Source organism: Schistocerca gregaria, chromosome 7 (genome assembly GCF_023897955.1).
Source record: "Schistocerca gregaria isolate iqSchGreg1 chromosome 7, iqSchGreg1.2, whole genome shotgun sequence".
Taxonomy (NCBI): domain Eukaryota; kingdom Metazoa; phylum Arthropoda; class Insecta; order Orthoptera; family Acrididae; genus Schistocerca; species Schistocerca gregaria.
In genome coordinates this window covers 30,062,781-30,076,025 of record NC_064926.1, presented here as the reverse complement: position 1 = coordinate 30,076,025, position 13,245 = coordinate 30,062,781, and positions in this window count along the sequence as shown.

Below are 13,245 nucleotides of genomic sequence, written 5' to 3'. Positions count from 1 at the left end.
ATGGAAGGAGTAACGATGAATCTCTTAAGATACACAACGAGTGACATATCGCTTCTGGCAGACTGGCCACAGTAAGAAAAAGTGGCAGACTGGGTGAGCAATTGGGACGAGTAACTATGACTCTCTTAAGGTAGCCAATGCCTCGTTACTAGGGGTTTGGATTAAGAAATCTCGAATAACCCCTAGGAGGAGAAACGATGACTCTTTTATGATACACAACTAGTGACATATCACTTCTGGCAGACTGGCAAGTACACAAAAAGTAGGAAACAGTGTGAGCAACTGGTAGGAAGAAGTATTGCACTATTAAGATAGCGACTTTTTCGTCATGAGAGGTATTGGATCAGAGAATACCAGTAATCTATGGAAGGAGTAACGATGAATCTCTTAAGATACACAACGAGTGACATATCGCTTCTGGCAGACTGGCCACAGTAAGAAAAAGTGGCAGACAGGGTGAGCAATTGGGACGAGCAACTATGACTCTCTTAAGGTAGCCAATGCCTCGTTACTAGGGGTTTGGATTAAGAAATCTCGAATAACCCCAAGGAGGAGAAACGTTGACTCCTTTATGATACGCAACTAGTGAATTATAGTTTCTGGCAGACAAAAACTACACAAAAAGTAGTAGACTGTGTGAGCAACTGGGAGCAAGAAGTATTGCACTATTAAGATAGCGCCTTTTTCGTCACGAGAGGTATTGAATCAGAGAATACCAGTAACCTATGGAAGGAGTAACGATGAATCTCTTAAGATACACAACGAGTGACATATCGCTTCTGGCAGACTGGCCACAGTAAGAAAAAGTGGCAGACTGGGTGAGCAATTGGGACGAGTAACTATGACTCTCTTAAGGTAGCCAATGCCTCGTTACTAGGGGTTTGGATTAAGAAATCTCGAATAACCCCTAGGAGGAGAAACGATGACTCTTTTATGATACACAACTAGTGACATATCACTTCTGGCAGACTGGCAAGTACACAAAAAGTAGGAAACAGTGTGAGCAACTGGTAGGAAGAAGTATTGCACTATTAAGATAGCGACTTTTTCGTCACGAGAGGTATTGGATCAGAGAATACCAGTAATCTATGGAAGGAGTAACGATGAATCTCTTAAGATACACAACGAGTGACATATCGCTTCTGGCAGACTGGCCACAGTAAGAAAAAGTGGCAGACAGGGTGAGCAATTGGGACGAGCAACTATGACTCTCTTAAGGTAGCCAATGCCTCGTTACTAGGGGTTTGGATTAAGAAATCTCGAATAACCCCAAGGAGGAGAAACGTTGACTCCTTTATGATACGCAACTAGTGAATTATAGTTTCTGGCAGACAAAAACTACACAAAAAGTAGTAGACTGTGTGAGCAACTGGGAGCAAGAAGTATTGCACTATTAAGATAGCGCCTTTTTCGTCACGAGAGGTATTGTATCAGAGAATACGAGTAACTTATGGAGAGAGTAACGATGAATCTCTTAAGATACACAACGAGTGACATATCGCTTCTGGCACACTGGCCACAGTAAGAAAAAGTGGCAGACTGGGTGAGCAATTGGGACGAGTAACTATGACTCTCTTAAGGTAGCCAATGCCTCGTTACTAGGGGTCTGGATTAAGAAATCTCGAATAACCGCTAGGAGGAGAAACGATGACACTTTTATGATACACAACTAGTGAATTATAGTTTCTGGCAGACAAAAACTACACAAAACGTAGTAGATAGTGTGAGCAACTGGGAGGAAGAAGTATTGCACTATTAAAATAGCGACTTTTTCGTCACGAGAGGTATTGAATCAGAGAACACCAGTAACCTATGGAAGGAGTAACGATGAATCTCTTAAGATACACAACGAGTGACATATCGCTTCTGGCAGACTGGCCACAGTAAGAAAAAGTTTCAGACAGGGTGAGCTATTGTAACGAGTAACTATGACTCTCTTAAGGTAGCCAATGCCTCGTTACTAGGGGTTTGGATTAAGTAATCTCGAATAACCCCTAGGAGGAGAAACGATGACTCTTTTATGATACACAACTAGTGACATATCGCTTCTGGCAGACTGGCCACAGTAAGAACAAGTGGCAGACTGGGTGAGCAATTTGGACGAGTAACTATGACTCTCTTAAGGTAGCCAAAGCCTCGTTACTAGGGGTTTGGATTAAGAAATCTCGAATAATCCCTAGGAGGTGAAACGATGACTCTTTTTTGATACACAACTAGTGACATATCGCTTCTGGCAGACTGGCAAGTACATAAAAAGTAGTAAACTGTGTGAGCAACTGGGAGGAAGAAGTATGGCACTATTAAGAAAGCCAATGTTTCGTCACGAGAGGTATTGAATCTGAGAATACGAGTAACCTATGGAGGGAGTAACGATGAATCTCTTAAGATACACAACGAGTGACATATCGCTTCTGGCAGACTTGCCACAGTAAGAAAAAGTGGCAGACTGGGTGAGCAATTGGGACGAGTAACTATGACTCTCTTAAGGTAGCCAATGCCTCGTTACTAGGGGTTTGGATTAAGAAATCTCGAATAACCGCTAGGAGGAGAAACGATGACACTTTTATGATACACAACAAGTGAATTATAGTTTCTGGCAGACAAAAACTACACAAAACGTAGTAGATAGTGTGAGCAACTGGGAGGAAGAAGTATTGCACTATTAAAATAGCGACTTTTTCGTCACGAGAGGTATTGAATCAGAGAACACCAGTAACCTATGGAAGGAGTAACGATGAATCTCTTAAGATACACAACGAGTGACATATCGCTTCTGGCAGACTGGCCACAGTAAGAAAAAGTTTCAGACAGGGTGAGCTATTGTAACGAGTAACTATGACTCTCTTAAGGTAGCCAATGCCTCGTTACTAGGGGTTTGGATTAAGTAATCTCGAATAACCCCTAGGAGGAGAAACGATGACTCTTTTATGATACACAACTAGTGACATATCGCTTCTGGCAGACTGGCCACAGTAAGAACAAGTGGCAGACTGGGTGAGCAATTTGGACGAGTAACTATGACTCTCTTAAGGTAGCCAAAGCCTCGTTACTAGGGGTTTGGATTAAGAAATCTCGAATAATCCCTAGGAGGTGAAACGATGACTCTTTTTTGATACACAACTAGTGACATATCGCTTCTGGCAGACTGGCAAGTACATAAAAAGTAGTAAACTGTGTGAGCAACTGGGAGGAAGAAGTATGGCACTATTAAGAAAGCCAATGTTTCGTCACGAGAGGTATTGAATCTGAGAATACGAGTAACCTATGGAGGGAGTAACGATGAATCTCTTAAGATACACAACGAGTGACATATCGCTTCTGGCAGACTTGCCACAGTAAGAAAAAGTGGCAGACTGGGTGAGCAATTGGGACGAGTAACTATGACTCTCTTAAGGTAGCCAATGCCTCGTTACTAGGGGTTTGGATTAAGAAATCTCGAATAACCGCTAGGAGGAGAAACGATGACACTTTTATGATACACAACTAGTGAATTATAGTTTCTGGCAGACAAAAACTACACAAAACGTAGTAGATAGTGTGAGCAACTGGGAGGAAGAAGTAATGCACTATTAAAATAGCGACTTTTTCGTCACGAGAGGTATTGAATCAGAGAACACCAGTAACCTATGGAAGGAGTAACGATGAATCTCTTAAGATACACAACGAGTGACATATCGCTTCTGGCAGACTGGCCACAGTAAGAAAAAGTTTCAGACAGGGTGAGCAATTGTAACGAGTAACTATGACTCTCTTAAGGTAGCCAATGCCTCGTTACTAGGGGTTTGGATTAAGTAATCTCGAATAACCCCTAGGAGGAGAAACGATGACTCTTTTATGATACACAACTAGTGACATATCGCTTCTGGCAGACTGGCCACAGTAAGAACAAGTGGCAGACTGGGTGAGCAATTTGGACGAGTAACTATGACTCTCTTAAGGTAGCCAATGCCTCGTTACTAGGGGTTTGGATTAAGAAATCTCGAATAATCCCTAGGAGGTGAAACAATGACTCTTTTTTGATACACAACTAGTGACATATCGCTTCTGGCAGACTGGCAAGTACATAAAAAGTAGTAAACTGTGTGAGCAACTGGGAGGAAGAAGTATGGCACTATTAAGAAAGCCAATGTTTCGTCACGAGAGGTATTGAATCTGAGAATACGAGTAACCTATGGACGGAGTAACGATGAATCTCTTAAGATTCACAACGAGTGACATATCGCTTCTGGCAGACTTGCCACAGTAAGAAAAAGTGGCAGACTGGGTGAGCAATTGGGACGAGTAACTATGACTCTCTTAAGGTAGCCAATGCCTCGATACTAGGGTTTTGGATTAAGAAATCTCGAATAACCCCTAGGAGGAGAAACGATGACTCTTTTATGATACACAACTAGTGACATATCACTTCTGGCAGACTGGCAAGTACACAAAAAGTAGGAAACAGTGTGAGCAACTGGTAGGAAGAAGTATTGCACTATTAAGATAGCGACTTTTTCGTCACGAGAGGTATTGGATCAGAGAATACCAGTAATCTATGGAAGGAGTAACGATGAATCTCTTAAGATACACAACGAGTGACATATCGCTTCTGGCAGACTGGCCACAGTAAGAAAAAGTGGCAGACAGGGTGAGCAATTGGGACGAGCAACTATGACTCTCTTAAGGTAGCCAATGCCTCGTTACTAGGGGTTTGGATTAAGAAATCTCGAATAACCCCAAGGAGGAGAAACGTTGACTCCTTTATGATACGCAACTAGTGAATTATAGTTTCTGGCAGACAAAAACTACACAAAAAGTAGTAGACTGTGTGAGCAACTGGGAGCAAGAAGTATTGCACTATTAAGATAGCGCCTTTTTCGTCACGAGAGGTATTGAATCAGAGAATACCAGTAACCTATGGAAGGAGTAACGATGAATCTCTTAAGATACACAACGAGTGACATATCGCTTCTGGCAGACTGGCCACAGTAAGAAAAAGTGGCAGACTGGGTGAGCAATTGGGACGAGTAACTATGACTCTCTTAAGGTAGCCAATGCCTCGTTACTAGGGGTTTGGATTAAGAAATCTCGAATAACCCCTAGGAGGAGAAACGATGACTCTTTTATGATACACAACTAGTGACATATCACTTCTGGCAGACTGGCAAGTACACAAAAAGTAGGAAACAGTGTGAGCAACTGGTAGGAAGAAGTATTGCACTATTAAGATAGCGACTTTTTCGTCACGAGAGGTATTGGATCAGAGAATACCAGTAATCTATGGAAGGAGTAACGATGAATCTCTTAAGATACACAACGAGTGACATATCGCTTCTGGCAGACTGGCCACAGTAAGAAAAAGTGGCAGACAGGGTGAGCAATTGGGACGAGCAACTATGACTCTCTTAAGGTAGCCAATGCCTCGTTACTAGGGGTTTGGATTAAGAAATCTCGAATAACCCCAAGGAGGAGAAACGTTGACTCCTTTATGATACGCAACTAGTGAATTATAGTTTCTGGCAGACAAAAACTACACAAAAAGTAGTAGACTGTGTGAGCAACTGGGAGCAAGAAGTATTGCACTATTAAGATAGCGCCTTTTTCGTCACGAGAGGTATTGAATCAGAGAATACCAGTAACCTATGGAAGGAGTAACGATGAATCTCTTAAGATACACAACGAGTGACATATCGCTTCTGGCAGACTGGCCACAGTAAGAAAAAGTGGCAGACTGGGTGAGCAATTGGGACGAGTAACTATGACTCTCTTAAGGTAGCCAATGCCTCGTTACTAGGGGTTTGGATTAAGAAATCTCGAATATCCCCTAGGAGGAGAAACGATGACTCTTTTATGATACACAACTAGTGACATATCACTTCTGGCAGACTGGCAAGTACACAAAAAGTAGGAAACAGTGTGAGCAACTGGTAGGAAGAAGTATTGCACTATTAAGATAGCGACTTTTTCGTCACGAGAGGTATTGGATCAGAGAATACCAGTAATCTATGGAAGGAGTAACGATGAATCTCTTAAGATACACAACGAGTGACATATCGCTTCTGGCAGACTGGCCACAGTAAGAAAAAGTGGCAGACAGGGTGAGCAATTGGGACGAGCAACTATGACTCTCTTAAGGTAGCCAATGCCTCGTTACTAGGGGTTTGGATTAAGAAATCTCGAATAACCCCAAGGAGGAGAAACGTTGACTCCTTTATGATACGCAACTAGTGAATTATAGTTTCTGGCAGACAAAAACTACACAAAAAGTAGTAGACTGTGTGAGCAACTGGGAGCAAGAAGTATTGCACTATTAAGATAGCGCCTTTTTCGTCACGAGAGGTATTGAATCAGAGAATACCAGTAACCTATGGAAGGAGTAACGATGAATCTCTTAAGATACACAACGAGTGACATATCGCTTCTGGCAGACTGGCCACAGTAAGAAAAAGTGGCAGACTGGGTGAGCAATTGGGACGAGTAACTATGACTCTCTTAAGGTAGCCAATGCCTCGTTACTAGGGGTTTGGATTAAGAAATCTCGAATAACCCCTAGGAGGAGAAACGATGACTCTTTTATGATACACAACTAGTGACATATCACTTCTGGCAGACTGGCAAGTACACAAAAAGTAGGAAACAGTGTGAGCAACTGGTAGGAAGAAGTATTGCACTATTAAGATAGCGACTTTTTCGTCACGAGAGGTATTGGATCAGAGAATACCAGTAATCTATGGAAGGAGTAACGATGAATCTCTTAAGATACACAACGAGTGACATATCGCTTCTGGCAGACTGGCCACAGTAAGAAAAAGTGGCAGACAGGGTGAGCAATTGGGACGAGCAACTATGACTCTCTTAAGGTAGCCAATGCCTCGTTACTAGGGGTTTGGATTAAGAAATCTCGAATAACCCCAAGGAGGAGAAACGTTGACTCCTTTATGATACGCAACTAGTGAATTATAGTTTCTGGCAGACAAAAACTACACAAAAAGTAGTAGACTGTGTGAGCAACTGGGAGCAAGAAGTATTGCACTATTAAGATAGCGCCTTTTTCGTCACGAGAGGTATTGAATCAGAGAATACCAGTAACCTATGGAAGGAGTAACGATGAATCTCTTAAGATACACAACGAGTGACATATCGCTTCTGGCAGACTGGCCACAGTAAGAAAAAGTGGCAGACTGGGTGAGCAATTGGGACGAGTAACTATGACTCTCTTAAGGTAGCCAATGCCTCGTTACTAGGGGTTTGGATTAAGAAATCTCGAATAACCCCTAGGAGGAGAAACGATGACTCTTTTATGATACACAACTAGTGACATATCACTTCTGGCAGACTGGCAAGTACACAAAAAGTAGGAAACAGTGTGAGCAACTGGTAGGAAGAAGTATTGCACTATTAAGATAGCGACTTTTTCGTCACGAGAGGTATTGGATCAGAGAATACCAGTAATCTATGGAAGGAGTAACGATGAATCTCTTAAGATACACAACGAGTGACATATCGCTTCTGGCAGACTGGCCACAGTAAGAAAAAGTGGCAGACAGGGTGAGCAATTGGGACGAGCAACTATGACTCTCTTAAGGTAGCCAATGCCTCGTTACTAGGGGTTTGGATTAAGAAATCTCGAATAACCCCAAGGAGGAGAAACGTTGACTCCTTTATGATACGCAACTAGTGAATTATAGTTTCTGGCAGACAAAAACTACACAAAAAGTAGTAGACTGTGTGAGCAACTGGGAGCAAGAAGTATTGCACTATTAAGATAGCGCCTTTTTCGTCACGAGAGGTATTGAATCAGAGAATACCAGTAACCTATGGAAGGAGTAACGATGAATCTCTTAAGATACACAACGAGTGACATATCGCTTCTGGCAGACTGGCCACAGTAAGAAAAAGTGGCAGACTGGGTGAGCAATTGGGACGAGTAACTATGACTCTCTTAAGGTAGCCAATGCCTCGTTACTAGGGGTTTGGATTAAGAAATCTCGAATAACCCCTAGGAGGAGAAACGATGACTCTTTTATGATACACAACTAGTGACATATCTCTTCTGGCAGACTGGCAAGTACACAAAAAGTAGGAAACAGTGTGAGCAACTGGGAGGAAGAAGTATTGCACTATTAAGATAGCGACTTTTTCGTCACGAGAGGTATTGGATCAGAGAATACCAGTAATCTATGGAAGGAGTAACGATGAATCTCTTAAGATACACAACGAGTGACATATCGCTTCTGGCAGACTGGCCACAGTAAGAAAAAGTGGCAGACAGGGTGAGCAATTGGGACGAGCAACTATGACTCTCTTAAGGTAGCCAATGCCTCGTTACTAGGGGTTTGGATTAAGAAATCTCGAATAACCCCTTGGAGGAGAATGGTTGACTCCTTTATGATACACAACTAGTGAATTATAGTTTCTGGCAGACAAAAACTACACAAAAAGTAGTAGACTGTGTGAGCAACTGGGAGCAAGAAGTATTGCACTATTAAGATAGCGCCTTTTTCGTCACGAGAGGTATTGAATCAGAGAATACCAGTAACCTATGGAAGGAGTAACGATGAATCTCTTAAGATACACAACGAGTGACATATCGCTTCTGGCAGACTGGCCACAGTAAGAAAAAGTGGCAGACTGGGCTAGCAATGGGGACGAGTAACTATGACTCTCTTAAGGTAGCCAATGCCTCGTTACTAGGGGTTTGGATTAAGAAATCTCGACTAACCCCTAGGAGGAGAAACGATGACTCTTTTATGATACACAACTAGTGACATATCGCTTCTGGCAGACTGGCAAGTACACAAAAAGTAGGAAACAGTGTGAGCAACTGGGACTAAGAAGTATGGCACTATTAAGAAAGCCAATGTTTCGTCACGAGAGGTATTGAATCAGAGAATACGAGTAACCTATGGAGGGAGTAACGATGAATCTCTTAAGATACACAACGAGTGACATATCGCTTCTGGCAGACTGGCCACAGTAAAAAAAGTGGCAGACTGGGTGAGCAATTGGGACGAGTAACTATGGCTCTCTTAAGGTAGCCAATGCTCGTTACTAGGGGTTTGGATTAAGAAATCTCGAATAACCCCTAGGAGGAGAAACGTTGACTCCTTTATGATACACAACTAGTGAATTATTGTTTCTGGCAGACAAAAACTACACAAAAAGTAGTAGACTGTGTGAGCAACTGGGAGGATGAAGTATTGCACTATTAAGATAGCGACTTTTTCGTCACGAGAGGTATTGAATCTGAGAATACCAGTAACCTATGGAAGGAGTAACGTAGAATATCTTAAGATACACAACGAGTGACATATCGCTTCTGGCAGACTGGCCACAGTAAGAAAAACTGGCAGACTGGGTGAGCAATGGGGACGAGTAACTATCACTCTCTTAAGGTACCCAATGCTTCGTTACTAGGGGTTTGGATTAAGAAATCTCGAATAACCCCTACGAGGAGAAACGATGACTCTTTTATGATACACAACTAGTGACATATCGCTTCTGGCAGACAGGCAAGTACACAAAAAGTAGGAAACAGTGTGAGCAACTGGGACTAAGAAGTATGGCACTATTAAGAAAGCCAATGTTTCGTCACGAGAGGTATTGAATCAGAGAATACCAGTAACCTATGGAAGGAGTAACGATTAATCTCTTAAGATACAGAACGAGTGACATATCGCTTCTGGCAGACTGGCCACAGTAAGAAAAAGTGGCAGACTGGGTGAGCAATTGGGACGAGTAACTATGACTCTCTTAAGGTAGCCAATGCCTCGTTACTAGGGGTTTGGATTAAGAAATATCGAATAACCCCTAGGAGGAGAAACGATGACTCATTTATGATACACAACTAGTGACATATCGCTTCTGGCAGACTGGCCACAGTAAGAAAAAGTGGCAAACTGGGTGAGCAATGGGGACGAGTAACTATGACTCTCTTAAGGTACCCAATGCCTCGTTACTTGGGGTTTGGATTAAGAAATCTCGAATAACCCCTAGGAGGATAAACGATGACTCTTTTATGATAAACAACTAGTGACATATCGCTTCTGGCAGACTGGCAAGTACACAAAAAGTAGGAAACAGTGTGAGCAACTGGGACTAAGAAGTATGGCACTATTAAGAAAGCCAATGTTTCGTCACGAGAGGTATTGAATCAGAGAATACGAGTAACCTATGGAGGGAGTAACGATGAATCTCTTAAGATACACAACGAGTGACATATCGCTTCTGGCAGACTGGCCACAGTAAGAAAAAGTGGAAAACTGGGTGAGCAATTGGGACGAGTAACTATGACTCTCTTAAGGTAGCCAATGCCTCGTTACTGGGGGTTGGGATTAAGAAATCTCGAATAACCCCTAGGAGGAGAAACGTTGACTCCTTTATGATACACAACTAGTGAATTATAGTTTCTGGCAGACAAAAACGACACAAAAAGTAGTAGACTGTGTGAGCAACTGGGAGGAAGAAGTATTGCACTATTAAGATAGCGACTTTTTCGTCACGAGAGGTATTGAATCAGAGAATACCAGTAACCTATGGAAGGAGTAACGATGAATCTCTTAAGATACACAACGAGTGACATATCGCTTCTGGCAGACTGACCACAGTAAGAAAAAGTGGCAGACAGGGTGAGCAATTGTAACGAGTAACTATGACTCTCTTAAGGTAGCCAATGCCTCGTTACTAGAGGTTTGGATTAAGTAATCTCGAATAACCCCTAGGAGGAGAAACGATGACTCTTTTATGATACACAACTAGTAACATATCGCTTCTGGCAGACTGGCCACAGTAAGAACAAGTGGCAGACTGGGTGAGCAATTTGGACGAGTAACTATGACTCTCTTAAGGTAGCCAATGCCTCGTTACTAGGGGTATGGATTAAGAAATCTCGAATAATCCCTAGGAGGTGAAACGATGACATTTTTTTGATACACAACTAGTGACATATCGCATCTGGCAGACTGGCAAGTACACAAAAAGTAGTAAACTGTGTGAGCAACTGGGAGGAAGAAGTATGGCACTATTAAGAAAGCCAATGTTTCGTCACGAGAGGTATTGAATCAGAGAATACGAGTAACCTATGGAGGGAGTAACGATGAATCTCTTAAGATACACAACGAGTGACATATCGCTTCTGGCAGACTGGCCACAGTAAGAAAAAGTGGCAGACTGGGTGAGCAATTGGGACGAGTAACTATGACTCTCTTAAGGTAGCCAATGCCTCGTTACTAGGGGTTTGGATTAAGAAATCTCGAATAACCCCTAGGAGGAGAAACGATGACTCTTTTATGATACACAACTAGTGACATATCTCTTCTGGCAGACTGGCAAGTACACAAAAAGTAGGAAACAGTGTGAGCAACTGGGAGGAAGAAGTATTGCACTACTAAGATAGCGACTTTTTCGTCACGAGAGGTATTGAATCAGAGAATACCAGTAAGCTATGGAAGGAGTAACGATGAATCTCTTAAGATACATAACGAGTGACATATCGCTTCTGGCAGACTGGCCACAGTAAGAAAAAGTGGCAGACTGGGTGAGCAATTTTGACGAGCAACTATGACTCTCTTAAGGTAGCCAATGCCTCGTTACTAGGGGTTTGGATTAAGAAATCTCGAATAACCCCTCGGAGGAGAATCGTTGACTCCTTTATGATAGACAACTAGTGAATTATAGTTTCTGGCAGACAAAAACTACACAAAAAGTAGTAGACTGTGTGAGCAACTGGGAGCAAGAAGTATTGCACTATTAAGATAGCGCCTTTTTCGTCACGAGAGGTATTGAATCAGAGAATACCAGTAACCTATGGAAGGAGTAACGATGAATCTCTTAAGATACACAACGAGTGACATATCGCTTCTGGCAGACTGGCCACAGTAAGAAAAAGTGGCAGACTGGGTGAGCAATTTTGACGAGCAACTATGACTCTCTTAAGGTAGCCAATGCCTCGTTACTAGGGGTTTGGATTAAGAAATCTCGAATAACCCCTCGGAGGAGAATCGTTGACTCCTTTATGATAGACAACTAGTGAATTATAGTTTCTGGCAGACAAAAACTACACAAAAAGTAGTAGACTGTGTGAGCAACTGGGAGCAAGAAGTATTGCACTATTAAGATAGCGCCTTTTTCGTCACGAGAGGTATTGAATCAGAGAATACCAGTAACCTATGGAAGGAGTAACGATGAATCTCTTAAGATACACAACGAGTGACATATCGCTTCTGGCAGACTGGCCACAGTAAGAAAAAGTGGCAGACTGGGCTAGCAATGGGGACGAGTAACTATGACTCTCTTAAGGTACCCAATGCCTCGTTACTACGGGTTTGGATTAAGAAATCTCGACTAACCCCTAGAAGGAGAAACGATGACCCTTTTATGATACACAACTAGTGACATATCGCTTCTGGCAGACTGGCAAGTACACAAAAAGTAGGAAACAGTGTGAGCAACTGGGACTAAGAAGTATGGCACTATTAAGAAAGCCAATGTTTCGTCACGAGAGGTATTGAATCAGAGAATACGAGTAACCTATGGAGGGAGTAACGATGAATCTCTTAAGATACACAACGAGTGACATATCGCTTCTGGCAGACTGGCCACAGTAAGAAAAAGTGGCAGACTGGGTGAGCAATTGGGACGAGTAACTATGACTCTCTTAAGGTAGCCAATGCCTCGTTACTAGGGGTTTGGATTAAGAAATCTCGAATAACCGCTAGGAGGAGAAACGATGACACTTTTATGATACACAACTAGTGAATTATAGTTTCTGGCAGACAAAAACTACACAAAACGTAGTAGATAGTGTGAGCAAATGGGAGGAAGTAGTATTGCACTATTAAAATAGCGACTTTTTCGTCACGAGAGGTATTGAATCAGAGAATACCAGTAACCTATGGAAGGAGTATCGATGAATCTCTTCAGATACACAACGAGTGACATATCGCTTCTGGCAGACTGGCCACAGTAAGAAAAAGTGGCAGACAGGGTGAGCAATTGTAACGAGTAACTATGACTCTCTTAAGGTAGCCAATGCCTCGTTACTAGGGGTTTGGATTAAGTAATCTCGAATAACCCCTAGGAGGAGAAACGATGACTCTTTTATGATACACAACTAGTGACATATCGCTTCTGGCAGACTGGCCACAGTAAGAACAAGTGGCAGACTGGGTGAGCAATTTGGACGAGTAACTATGCCTCTCTTAAGGTAGCCAATGCCTCGTTACTAGGGGTTTGGATTAAGAAATCTCGAATAATCCCTAGGAGGTG